The sequence below is a fragment of the Callorhinus ursinus genome, unplaced genomic scaffold, assembly GCF_003265705.2.
Source record: "Callorhinus ursinus isolate GAN/ISIS: 27379988/994484 unplaced genomic scaffold, GSC_fseal_2.0 scaffold134, whole genome shotgun sequence".
Classification (NCBI taxonomy): domain Eukaryota; kingdom Metazoa; phylum Chordata; class Mammalia; order Carnivora; family Otariidae; genus Callorhinus; species Callorhinus ursinus.
In genome coordinates this window covers 482,330-495,766 of record NW_027397196.1, presented here as the reverse complement: position 1 = coordinate 495,766, position 13,437 = coordinate 482,330, and the positions used below count along the sequence as shown (strand labels likewise).

The 13,437-nt window shown below is 49.2% G+C and overlaps 1 long non-coding RNA gene across 4 annotated transcripts in view; it reads right to left on the bottom strand.

Annotated features, from left to right (window-relative positions):
* Positions 1-13,437, bottom strand: part of LOC112807269 (uncharacterized) — a 55,703-nt gene that overhangs the window by 18,641 nt on the left and 23,625 nt on the right. For all 4 annotated transcript variants that reach the window (XR_012377292.1, XR_012377291.1, XR_003204034.2 and 1 more), the window contains exon 3: positions 715-889. This is a non-coding gene — a long non-coding RNA (uncharacterized lncRNA). The remainder of the gene's footprint in view (positions 1-714; positions 890-13,437) is intronic.

Genomic DNA, 13,437 nt, shown 5'->3' with positions numbered 1-13,437 from the left:
GGCTAAGCAAGCTGCTCGGGTTTGCTCTCGGGAGCTTTTGTTCCCTGCAAGCTCTCGGTACAGCTTTGGAGGACGAGGGTGAAAATGGTGGCCTCCCAATCTCTGCCTGGAGGAGCCGAGAACTTGGGGCCCTGCTCCTCAGTGCACCCCCAGAGAAAAGCAGTCACTCCGGTGTCCCCGGTCTCTGGCCGCACTCCGTGCTCACCTGGCCTGTGACCGAGGGTTTCTATCTCTGGCACCCGACCCCGTGTGGAGTCTCCAAACCCAGCAGATCCCTGCGGTGCGCTCCCGCGCCGCTCCTCCCGGGGGGAGGAAGGGGAGTCTCCCCGGATCTGCCACTTGTTGGGTCCCTGCTGGAGGAGCAGTGGCCCGACTGGGCCGCGGGTCACAGTTTATGGCCACCCCGAGCTGAGAGCCCGCGCCTCGGCTCCGTCTCTGCAGCTGGCTTCCCTGCTCCGATACCTGGGAGCTCTGCCGCACTCAGGCACCCCCCGTCTTTCTGTGACCCCGAGGGTCCTGAGACCACACTGTCCCGCGAGGGTTCCACCCCCCGCTTAGCCACTGGAGCGACGTCCCTCTGCGGAGCCGGCTTCTAAAAGGTCCGATTTTGTGCTCCGTGGCTCTATCACTTGCCAGAAGCGGCCGAGGGAGGCCCCCTCCCCCGCCGTCTATCCTCCCGAATATCGCCTCGGGTTCACTTCTCGCACGTCCTACCTTCCAGAAAGTGGTCGCTTCTCTGTTCAGAGAGTTGTTGCTATTCTTCTCTTCGGTCTCCTGTGCAGTTCGTAGGTGTTCAGAATGGTTTGATCCCTATCCAGCTGAATTCCTGAGACAAGACGAAATCCAGGTCTCCTACTCCTCCGCCATCTTGCTCTCAAATAAATAAAATCTTTAAAATAAAAAGAAGAAACTACTGACATTATGGGTACCCATCTATAGGTACAGATGGAGAGGAGCATCCTAGGGGAGTAGGGGCAGCAATCACCGACCTCACCTATCCTGTGCCTGGGGTTTCCTTGCTGAATTGCCCTGGCTGTAGCTCATCTTCCTCCCACAAATTGACTCCATTTGTTTTCCACTTTGATAGTCAAAGTGATCTCCAAACACAAATTTGATCACGTCAATGCTCTGCCTAAAATCTAGGTGTAGCTGTCCATCACCCAGAGGATAAAATCCAAACTTCTTTACCCAGCATGTCAGGCTCTCATTCAATCATGCTGATTCCTCCTCAAAAGCCTTTATTTATTTATTTATTTATTTATTTATTTAGCCTTTTATATCCAAACTGCTTATTTCTAACCACCATCCCTCTGTATTCCCTGTTACAAAATACTCAACCGCTTGCAGTTCCCTGAATATAAGACCCCTCACACCACTGACTTTGCACATGCTATTCCCTCTGCCTGAAAGACTCTTTCCTCAATTTTTATTCCTCCTTTAGAATTTTGCTCTTGAAAAAAGAAAAAGGAAAAAAGCTTTGTCTGACCAGTCTCAACACCTCCACCCTCATCTCAGATGAATTATGAGACTCTCCTCTGTGTTCATGTAATACCCCATCTGTCCCTCAGTCACAACACTTGTCATTCTGCTCTGTAACTGCTCTGTAACGCCTGAGCCACTCAGGCGCCCCTCTATGTTTGACTTTTAAAGTACCTGCAAAGAAACTACTGACAGGGGGTGCCTGGGTGGCTTAGTGGGTTAAGCGTCTGCCTTCGGCTCAGGTCATGATCCCAGGGTCCTGCTATCGAGCTCCGCATCGGGCTCCCCACTCTGCGGGAGGCCTGCTTCTCCCTCTCCCACTCCCACTCCTTGTGTTCCCTCTCTCACTGTATCTCTCTCTGTCAAATAAATAAATAAATAAATAAATCTTAAAAAAAAAAAGTCAAATATAGATACAGGTTCTAACGTTAAGCTGCTTTCAAAGGAGTGAGAGATGTGTACTCAGTCAGATAAAGAATAGAGCATAATGACAATGCAGTCATGCTATTAAAGTTATCAAAAGGGCAGTGGGAAGGCATGGCCACCACCACATTGTTTTCCAGAGCTGTTCTTAAAACCACCCTAATTATACTGGCTAGATAAGAACAAATCTTTTCTACTTAGTTCAGCCAAGACTGACTAATTTTTTCAGTAGGAACTAACAACAGGAACAAGAAGAGAAAAAAAATACAAAAGAATTTTTTTCACAGACAGACATTTTCAGCAAAGGATAGCCAGAGCCTAACCAGAGAATTCCCACTGGATACCAGATGCCGAGGTCTAAACTTCCTTGGACAACAGATCCAGTTCCTCAGGCCCCTAATTGACTCCCTAAGGATATGGCCTGACTTAGTTTTCACTCCCTTTCAGGAAAACTTGGGTGGTGCCATATGTAAACTGACAGGTCCCGATTGGGGGGTGGGGGGAGGCTTCCTTCTCTTTCTGCTCTCTAGGCTCCTCTCCTGAACTTTAGCTTGGCCTGAGCTTACTGGCAGCCACCTCCTTTGCTCTACCTACAGATCACTATAATTTTGAAACCCTGGAACTTCTCCTGAAATTCTGCCTGAAACTCACCTTTCTCTATCTTTTTTAAAAAAACTTGTCTGGGGGGGGCACCTGGGTGGCTCAGTTGGTTGAGTGTCCAACTCTTGGTTTCAGCTCAGGTCATGATCTCAGGGTGGTGCCATCGAGCCCTACATTGGGCTCTGTGCTCAGCAGAGCTGAGTCTGCTTCTCTACCTCTGCCCTGCCATCCCCCGCTCGCATGCACTCTTTCTCTCTCAAATAAATAAATAAATCTTTTTTAAAAAAATCCTGTCTGGAATATCTGCCTTTATCTAACCTTTGTTAAGGACGGTTCTATCCTTTAGGGGTATCCAACTGGTTTCCTCTCCTTCCCCTGAACTTATGCTGCTTGGTCTCCTCTCGGATATTTTCCTGGAATGCCCCTCTGCCGTCCTCCTAACCTCTGCACATTTGCACAGTTCACTTGTTCAGGAAGCGTTCTCTGAGCAGCTTAGTCCACAGGGCAGCTCTCCTATGTCTGAACTCTAAAACCCCTCATGTCAGTTATACTTGGGGCCCTGTGTTACATTATATACCATCCCTATGAGGTTGTGATTTATATGTTTACCTGTCTCATTACCCCTGACCCCACCCAGACTGTAACCTCTTTAAAGGCAAAGAATCGGGGATGCCTGGGTGGCTCAGTTGGTTAAGCGTCTGTCTTCGGCTCAGGTCATGATCTCAGGGTTCTGGGATTGAGTCCCGCATGGAGCTCCTTGCTCAGCGGGGAGCCAGCTTCTCCCTCTGTCTGCCACTCCCCCTGCTTATACTCTCTCTCTGACAAATAAATAAATAAAATCTTTAAAAAAAAAAAGGCAAAGAATCTCATTTTTATATTCCTCCCATCCCCCAACTGCCTCCACCCATGACTGAGAGCAGTTACTGAGCACCTACAGTATGTGAGTTGCTATTCTGGTGCTTTATGTATGTTATTTCACTTGATCCTCACAATTTTCTCACAAATGAGAAAACTGAGGGTCGGAGAACATGAATAAAAGGCCAAGGCCACCCAACTAAAAAGTGGCAGAGCCATGAAGGGATTCCAAAGCCTTGTGGCCTCTAAGCCCAGCTGGCACCTCAAGTGGGGCAGGCGTGCCGGAACCACTCGTCAATGACCAAGCCTTTCCCAGGGCCAGGCGGAGAGCCAAGGTACACCACACCAGGCAGCAGAGCCAGCTTGACACCGCCCTCCTCTGAAGCCCACATCTGGGTCTCCCTGGCTTCCTGGCACTAACCCTTCATCCTGTGCCAATTTAGGCAGTTAGCCCTACTCTGTTCCACAGGTGGCTTATTTGGAAGCCCTGATTAAATGCATAACACGTCAGGAAGTAAGAAGTCAAGCTCCTCAGAAGCAGAGTTAGAGAAGTGGTTCTTGAGCCCTGGCTGGCTGGAAGGGCCACCCAGTTTCAGCTCTTGTGTTTTCCTTTCGGGGCCTGTCAGGCAACTTTGGGATTACAAGGACGAGACTTTTGCCAACAAGCCCTGTCTGAAAGAGAGATCAGTAGAAGCCCTGACACCATGGAAGCCCCAGGGACTCCAGTCCCTCCTGCCTCACCCGGACCCAGGGCCACATCTGCCACCTGCCCACGTGGAAGGAAGCTTCTCCACTCTGGTGGTAACAGGTACCATTTACTGAGTGCCTACTATGGGCCAAGCACTATACCCGGTGCTTTAAGTGTTTATCTCAATGAATTCTTGTTAACATGCTGTGAATACAACATCTAGTACAGTAGTTAAGGACACAGGCTTCCGGGTCAAACTGCCCAAGTTCAGAATCCCAGCTCCACCACTTGTGTAACTGCACTAACTGACACCTGCTGCTTAACTTCTCTGTGCCTCAATTTCTTCATCTGAAAAACTACACTAGCAATGGCAACTACTTAATTCCTAGAAATGTATGAGGATTTAACCGAATTAATAAGTGTAAGGTGCTCAATGCATTTTACATTTTACTATTATAATAACTATTATGTAAGCATCATCTCCATTTGACAGGAGTATAGCAGTTTAAGTCACTTGCCAAGGTCATGCAGTTAACTAAGAACTAAACGTGGGGCGCCTGGGTGGCTCAGTCGGTTAAGCCACTGCCTTCAGCTCAGGTCATGATCCTGGAGTCCCAGGATCGAGTCCTGCATCGGACTCCCTGTTCGGCAGGGAGTCTGCTTCTCCCTCTGACCCTCCTCCCTCTCATGCTCTCTCTCTCTCATTCTCTCTCTCTCTCTCAAATAAATAAATAAAATCTTTAAAAAAAATAATAAAAAAATAAAGAACAAAACGTGAACTTAAATCCAGGTCTGGTCTACCTGACTCCAAAGGCACATGGACATCTCAGAAATCCCAGCACTTGAACCCTCTCTTGTAGGGAGCAGCCAGGCTGGTGAAAGAGCTACAGAAGGACCCAGGCTGGAACTAAGCTCCCAGGGTCAACCTGGAGAAGCAGAAATGTGCAGAGCCCAGAGCCGACCCCAGGAATGTAGAGTCTGGAAAGATGTCACTCACCCTACCCCCAGTAATTTTACACAAATGACCTCAGGCTGAAATGAATATCAAAGGCAGTATTGAAGAGGAAAAGAAGTCACAAAAGGACATCACGAAGCCTTAGCAAAATGGTTTTTCCACAGAGAGGGGAATACTACCCAAGTTCACTTGGTGCCTCGCAAGGGTAGAAAGGATATGAGCTTGGTATGAGAAGTTTTGGCACCTGTCTGAGCATTTTTTGTGCATTGTTCTCTCTTCCCCACCCTTAGCTACCACCAACCTCCTGGTCTGAATGGAGTGAAGTAATTGTAGTTCCCTAAAGATAATTCTATAGGGCCTCAAATTGCCCTCCCTTCTCACTGCTGATGTTCTTTTTGTTGTTGTTGTTCTTTTTTTAGATTTATTTATTTATTTGAGAGAGAGAAAGAAAGAGAGAAAGACTGGGAGGGGCAGAGGGAGAGGGAGAGAGAGAGAATCTCAAGCAGTCTCCATGCTGAATGTGGAGCCCAACATGGGGTTCAATCTCATGACCCTGAGATCATGACCTGAGCCAAAACCAAGAGTGGGAAGCTTAACTGACTAGGCCACCCAGGCGTCCCTCACTATTGATGTTCTTTAGAGTAGCTAACCAATCTTGCTTCCAGAGCCCCAAGGAACAGACACTCATTGTCCATCTCTGGGAATGCTTGAGGGCATGCTCTTGAGTCATGAAGAGCTGAGAGACAAGGTGGGGGACAATCGGAGTTGCCATCCCCACCATGTTACCTATCATAACATTTCTGAAGGAGCCCAGTTTCCTACCTCCCACGGTCACTGTGCTCAGTACAGGGAGCTGGACTCCTGTCCCTCTCTCGTGCATCTGCCATTCCAGTGTCAACCTCTCCTGTCTGGTTCTGAGAGCTCTCAAAGGCTTCCTGGTAAGAGAGTCGGGAACTGAGGGAATTAGGCCCAGAAAGCCTTGTCCAAGAAAAGACCAACTATTAACAACTCAGGACAGGGAGCGAATTTCATTTATCCTTGAAAATTCAGCTCCTGACAGTTGGTAGTAGGTGACAGCATCAGGGAAATTAAATTATTCTTAAAGGTCAGAATGCCTAAAGATTGGTTAGAAACAAGCCACAAACTTGATCTGTTTCCTGCTTGTCAACTTGTCTCTAATCATCCCAGAACAACATAATACCTCTGTCACCAAAGCGCTCCAATCCTCTGGATCCTGCTCACAAATCCAATGGTGGCGATAGCTAAATAATCAACATCTAATTTGTGAGAACCGACCTCGATTGCTCAGAAAGATCCAGTGTTTCATTCTCCACCTCTCCACACCCTCACAGGTTACACACCCAAGAATAAAACAAGGTGAATTTCAGACCAGATTAAGGAAATTTCTAACATCTTTTTAATCAGCCCTCTGACAACACGTTACCAGTATGTCGCAAACAAAAGCAGAAACAGAGAGAGCAAACCAGCTCCTGAATCACTTCCTCTCAGCATCAACCACCTTGACCCCAGAGTCTGATCCACAAGCACACACCCAGGCCCTTGTAACACAGGCGTGCACATTCCCAGCACTCACTCTAAACTAAATGGTAGCCACACACAAGCCATTAGGACACCACACAACTCATAAGTGTACCTCGAGCCCCCAGACAATATTAAGAATATAAGCCCATCACGCTTCAGCACAGATGAACGCTGGGAGCTAGAGCATGCACATGCATCTCCGTGGCCTGCGTGTTCTGTCTGGCTCTTCGGGGAAAGAGGAAAACATGAAGCAGAGACCCTGATGGCTATGAAAAGAATTTCCTGCTATTTGTTTCAGGGAACCACAGACAGATAAGAGCCAGGAAAGCTATCCAAACAATCATAGCCCACTCCGGAAACTGAATGTGATGTTCAGGGGAAGGCTGTGCAGGAGGCAGAAGAATAGGAAGGGAAGTCATATCAAACCAAACCGTGAGAATTCTGTGCAATGGCAGGGAACCCCCAACTCGGCCCTCCTTCCCCAGGGCCAAGGGAGGCTCCTGACTCCTGACTCCTCACCACACCCGCAGTGGACATCTTCAGGCCACTGAAATAAACACAGAGCTGTGCAAGAAGAGACACAAACAGAATTTCCAACCTGCTCGTTTGGGGAAAGGCAGGCATGTGAGACAGGAGAAGCATTCAGGGCTCTGCCACAGCTGCCCCTGTCTTCCTGCTACTAATCACAGAGTCAGAACTTGAGGGCAAGAAGGAACATAAAAGATATATCTCAGCCAAATTCAACTTCAGGTAAGAAAACCAAGTCCAGCGTAGACAAGTGACTTTCTCCAGTAACGCTTAGCTCACATACTACTAAGAACCAGCTCTCCTCACTCCCAGCCCAGGGCTCTCCCCATCCCTCTGGGTCTTCCGGAGGCCAGGGTGGGAATATCCCCCAAGGTGAACCGTATAAAACTCCCTTGTCCTCACTCAAGGTAGGGGTGTAACTGGATCCACCCTCCAAACTCACTAAAGGATGAGATGAGGATTGGCATTTCCTCCTGTTTATCTGCATTGCCTGGCTTGGAGCCTTAGGGAGATTAACCCTCCATTTCAGAAAACCCCACCGCCGTGGGCGACGGGGTCTCCACCCAGCATCCCGGGCTGCGGCTCCCCTGTCCCCACTCTCACAGGGTGGAGCAGCTAAGCTGCATGCAGAGCTCTCCCTGTAGTGCCACAGCCACCACAGAGCCCTGAGCCCCTCCCAGGTTCCCTTGCCCTCCCCGAGCCTCTGTCCCACCCAGGTGGCAAGCCACGCCGGGGGAAAGGCAGAGAAGTGAAACCCACGCTGGGGCGGGGGGGGGGCGGAGAAGCAAATGAAGGGTGGAAGGAAAATGTGAATAAAGGACGCTGCCTCCGAATGCCTCCCTATCATAAATGTCAGCGTAATTTCATCCATTCTCAGGACAGAATGTACCCCTCCAACAGCCCACAGGAAGAAAGCAAGCGTAGACTACATTGTCGATTCACAGACGGACGAGATCCAAACAGCGGGTGAAGCCAAGATTCCACTGCCTTCCAGAACCCAGACCTCCGGCCCCCACTCAGTAGTCTCAACTATCAGTGTTTGAGAAATTCTGCTCTCAGTTGGTCCGGGGTGAGACCCGTCGATCTCAATTTTTAACAAACATCCCAGATAATTCTGATACAGATGCTCAAGGACCATCTCGGAGAAGTCCTACCTTCTCACTGTCCCACCTGCCACCCGGTGGCTAAGAGCAGAGGCGGTGAAGTCCCCAGACCTGGCCTCAGACTCTGGCTCTCGAGCGCGAGCTGCAGGGCGCCGGGCAGACGACTGTGCTTGAGCCCCCACGTCTGTGAAATGGGGCTCATAAAAGTACCCACCACATGTGCTGTTACGGCGAGCACGTGAGGTGGTCTAGTTATTTACCGTGTTTAGCACACTGCCTGGCAGGTAGAAAGCACATGGTATTTGCTGGGTACTAGCTGTTCTACTACTTGTCAGTTGTACTATAATTAGTAAGCACACCACATTTGTTGTCTAGTACTATTTTATATTGCAATATGTACATATAACACTCATTACTCCCAAGAAGTTGACAGGTCGAGTAACTTTTAAAGCTTTAGGGTTTCTAGAGCTAGCTGCTTCGCTACTAGCTTAATCCTAAATTACCCCTTCCCTGTGCCCTGCTAGTCTCACCACTCCCTTCTGCCCCTGGACGCTGGACACCGGGCTCTCAACGAAAGTTGAAATTTATATTGTGCTTTTATGTTTTGTGATGAATGTCAAGTGTTTTCTAGGGTGTGTTCTGATGGCCTGCTCTTCTCTGTTAACATTCTCCAAAGCCCTTCCTACCCTTCCCTCCTTTCCACCTCTCCCCTCAACAACCCACAGCCCCCATTTTCCAGAAGACTTATAGGCAGTGAATATGTGACCCCTAGACGAAGACTATCCATCTGGCCAAAACCCTGAAAAATCACTCTGATCAACAGAACAGGTTGATGGAGAATAGCGCTCAGGCCTGCGTACCCCCGGCCTTGTGCTGAGGGGACCACACCAAGCTGAGGGGACCACGCCGAGCTGAGGGACAAGGTCTTGGCACGCTCCCTCTTCTCCGTCACTGCCTCCACCACTTCCCGGCCCCAGCCCGGCCTCCTCCTAGAGCTTCTCCCCACTGCCCCTAGTATTTCCACCTGGACAGTCCACAAGCATCTCATCCAAACATACCCAAAACGGTGTTTAGCATCTCAGTCACAAGCCAGCCTATCTATCCCTCATCCTCATCTCAGGGCTATTGGCACCCGATCGACCCAAGAGCCCAAACCAGACTCAGCTCCAAGTCATCTTCGTCTTCCCCCACCCACCATCACCCACTCTGGTCACTCACCAAGGCCTGCCAGTTCTTCAAACGGCTCCCCTGCCCCTGCACTCCCAGCTCAGATCTCAGACTCCCACGTGGACTCCCCATAGCTGCAACAAACCAGCTGCCAGAGCGTGTGTCCCGAAAAACAATGTGACCAGGTCACTTCACACTGAAAGCCTCTGGTAGTTCCCCACTCACAGGACTCCAAACTCCTTAGGATGGTTGTCAAGACTTGCACAATTTGGGAGGGCCCTACCCCTCCTGCTACCAAAGAGAGCCCTGATAAGACCAGGCCAAAAATATCCACCACTCCACTCTAACCTAAAAGGCCAGCCACCCAGGGAACATGTCACCTCTCACCCAGATATCAGCCAAATTTATTTTATCTGATGGTAGATCCTTGGGCCCTGAAGGGATGATACAGACTTTAAGGAGGAAGAGAGAAGAAAGGCATGGCTAGGGCGTTCAAGCCACGGGGCCTGTGCTCTACTAGCCATGGCAAAAGGGCCAAAATTCTGTGCAGGATTCCCATAATCTTCCCTTTTTTCTGGACATAACTCAGGACTCCCTACCGTACCCCGCAAGCCTGCAAATTCCCAGATGACCTGGGAGGAACAGAACAGGAAGGCTCGAGGTTTGGCACCAGTTCAGAGTGGAACTCCTAGGGCCAAGCACTAGGGCCTTTGACTGTAGGGGGGAAAAAAGGTCCTTTGTCTGGGTGGGTGGAACCAAACCATAATGGCAGCAAGGAAACCAGTTTTGTGCCCAGAGATGGGGACTTGGCCCTCAAATATCAGGGTGGAGAGGGGGAAGGGAGAAAGGAACACACCTTAAGAAAACAGAGGCAACTGCAACAGTTCTTACTCACTCCTGGGTTTTGTTTTCTGTTGCGTGTTTGTTTTCCCTCACATAGAGCTCTGCACGGCCTCTGAGTCACCCAGGATCTAGGAGGACCAGGAAAAGGCGTGGCTCCCTGGAGGGTGGAAGAATCAAGATGAGATTTCGATGACTCCATTATGAGACTGTTAGTGGAGAAAAGGAGCCACTCTATCATTTCCTTAATTGCTGGTGAAAGAAAACAAAACAAAACAAAACAAAAAAAACAAAAAACCTCAGAGCTAGCTGAAGGAAACAAACAACAAGGAAACAAACCCTTCCTTCAAAACACTGGGCACGTATACAGGACAGGGGGAGCCCTGCCCACCCCAGTACTGCAAAAAACAGGAGGGAAAGAACAGAAAAACCTGAGCCTTAAACAACAAATATTTCTGTTTGTTTGTTTGCTTGTTTGTTTGAGCAGAGGGAGAGAGACAAGCAGACTCCGCGCTGAGCCTGACTCGGGGCTTGATCCCACAACCCTGAGATCACTACTTGAGTCGAAATCAAGTGTCAGTTGCTCAACCAACTGAGCCACCCAGATGCCCCTAAATAACAAATGTTTCATGAGAACATTCTCCTCGGACACCAAGTCCAAAGCTACTTGATAAGATTCGAGTTGCCTGAGTATCTTAGTTCGCCCCATAACAGGTCTCTGACCTTACTCCCTGATGCCTAGAGATTTGTTCCTTTGGGTTTGATCCACTGAGGTGATGGACCATTTAGACTGAAGGACAAAGTCTCATGCTTACCCTCAGGGCAGAGTCTACTGTTTCTATGCTGTGAGGGGTGGAGGGATCCACTGTTTCTCCCTTCCAGCCCTTGCCCCAGCCGGCCCTCCACCTCTCACACCCTTCCTTCTCCTGCCCTTGCCCTCAGCAAACTCAAATGGCATGCTCCCTCAGACACCTTGAAGGGGCTCCCACAGGCAGATGAATGCTTCCCGCTCTGTGCTCCCACAGCACATTGATTTTTTAGGGTTTTGCCCAGATGGATATTCTTTGTCTGGGGGTCACATATTAACTGCCTATAAGTCTTCTGGAAAATGGGAGTTGTGGATTGATGAGGGGAGAGGTGGGAAGGAGGGAAGGCAAGCAAAGGCTTTGGAGAAAGTTTACAGAGAAGAGCAGGCAATCAGAACACACTCTACAAATCAAGCAGCCCTCACTAATCCATTCCGTGCCCACGTGCTATGTATAGAGGTGAGTCAGGTCCCCTGTGCGGTGAAGGCTTTCCTCCATTTTTTGCCCTCTCCACCCACATAGCTCAGTGCTGGGTGCTCTGGTTTGGCCCCAAGCCCAGGAGGGGCTATTTATAACATCCTAGAGTAATGATATTTAATGCTTTTATTTTTGAAAATTAAGGTAAAGTATAAAAAAGAAAATAACTATCACCCATACTCATTTTCCACCTGTAATCTAAACTTAATCAGGGTTAACATTTGGGCATATTTCTTCCAGTCTTTTTCCAGGTGGCAGACTGTAACCTTTCGGAATGCAAAGATCAAATACTTTCTTTTTCCAGTTCTTACACTTCTGGAGGTCAGAAGTCCAAAATGGGTCTCACTGGGTTAAAATCCAGGTGTTGGCAGGCTGGTATTCCTTCGGGAGGTTCAGGAGGTGATCTGCTTCTCCAACTGACCCCACCGCTAGGGGCTCCCAGGTCCTCTGCCTTCGAAGCCAGCGATGGCTAGTGGGCTCTTGCTCACCCTCACTGCAGTGCTCCAATCCTGGATCTCCCGCTTCCCTCTCTCAAGTACAAGGACCCTGTGAGAGCACTGAGCCCACCTGGATAATCCGGGATACTCTTACCATCTCAAGATGCTTAACTTCAGCACATCTGCAAAGCCCCTTTTGCTGAATTCAGTAACAGTCACAGGTTCCAGGCATTAGGAATGGACATTTAGGGGAGGCCATCACTCTGTACCACAGGCAACTTTTCTAAACTCTACGAAAGAAATTTGCTTTGCCTTCCTTCTCTTTTTTTTTTCTGACACATAGGCAAGAGCACAAGCTTTGAGGTGAAGCACAGTAGCTCTGTCGCTAACTGGCTGGATGACACTGGACCAGTCATTTCACCTCCCTGAGCCTCTTTTTCTCTCATCTGTAGCACAAGGATAAGGCTCACTGCATTAGGAAAAGGCAGGGACAGAGTAAAGTAAGCTGGTGCCTGGAGTGCAGTCAGCCCTCACTAACCATCCCTTTCCACCCTTTCCTTCGCCACCCCCTTTTCTCTGCCCCATGCCCATTTCCTCCTTTGCCTTTCTCATCATTTAGCAAAGAAGGCCATACTACCATACTACCCACACCGTTTGTGACTCTGCCTCAGTGCTTCTGGGAATAGCTACTCAAGGCAGCCACTATATTTTATTACATGGAGATTCTGGGTTTTTTGAAGTCCTTTTATGTTCACATAAAACTTACACAGAATTCCTCATAACTTACACGTGCCAGTTCCAATTCTGCCCTGTGAATCTGTACATTCATTTCTTTTCTTTTCTTTTTTAAAGATTTTTAAATTTTGTCAGAGAGAGAGAGAGAGAGAGAGAGCGCACCAGCAGGGGGAGAAGCAGGCAGAAAGAGAAGCAGGCTCCCCACTGAGCAGGGAGCCTGATGCAGGGCTCGATCCCAGGACCCCGGGATCATGACCTGAACCAAAGGCAGACGCTTAACCGACTGAGCCACTCAGGCTTCCCCGTACATTCATTTCTTTATGTCATCCTTCTGCAGTCCTTCTCTACTCCTTCTAGGTAACAACAGTGCGGAGGCAGGAGCAGCCCAGCCACAGCAGGGAATTCTTTGGTCAGAAGGAATGCTGTTTGCCAAGACGTCCCCTAAAGCCCACTTCTAGGCTCAGCTTCCAGCAAGGCCTCCATTTTTTGCCCTCTCCACCCACACAGCTCAGTGCTAGGACACATTCTAGCTCTAGGACACATTCCCAGGCCCCCAGGGACAGTAACTGTGACAGAAGCCACACAACCCTCTGGGGATCCTGCCGTGCAATTACGACACTTTCCAGAATGTTGTTCACGAGTTACTGTGACCCAATCCTTCTACTCCTGGAAATTAACTTCCCCTATCATTTTCATCTCCAGCTGGCCTGCCAGAACCTTGGCGAAAAAGTGCGTCCCCACCCAGGTGACCAGGGCAGCATCTCTGCCTATTGCCAGAAGTGTAAGAGCTCCCACCCACCCA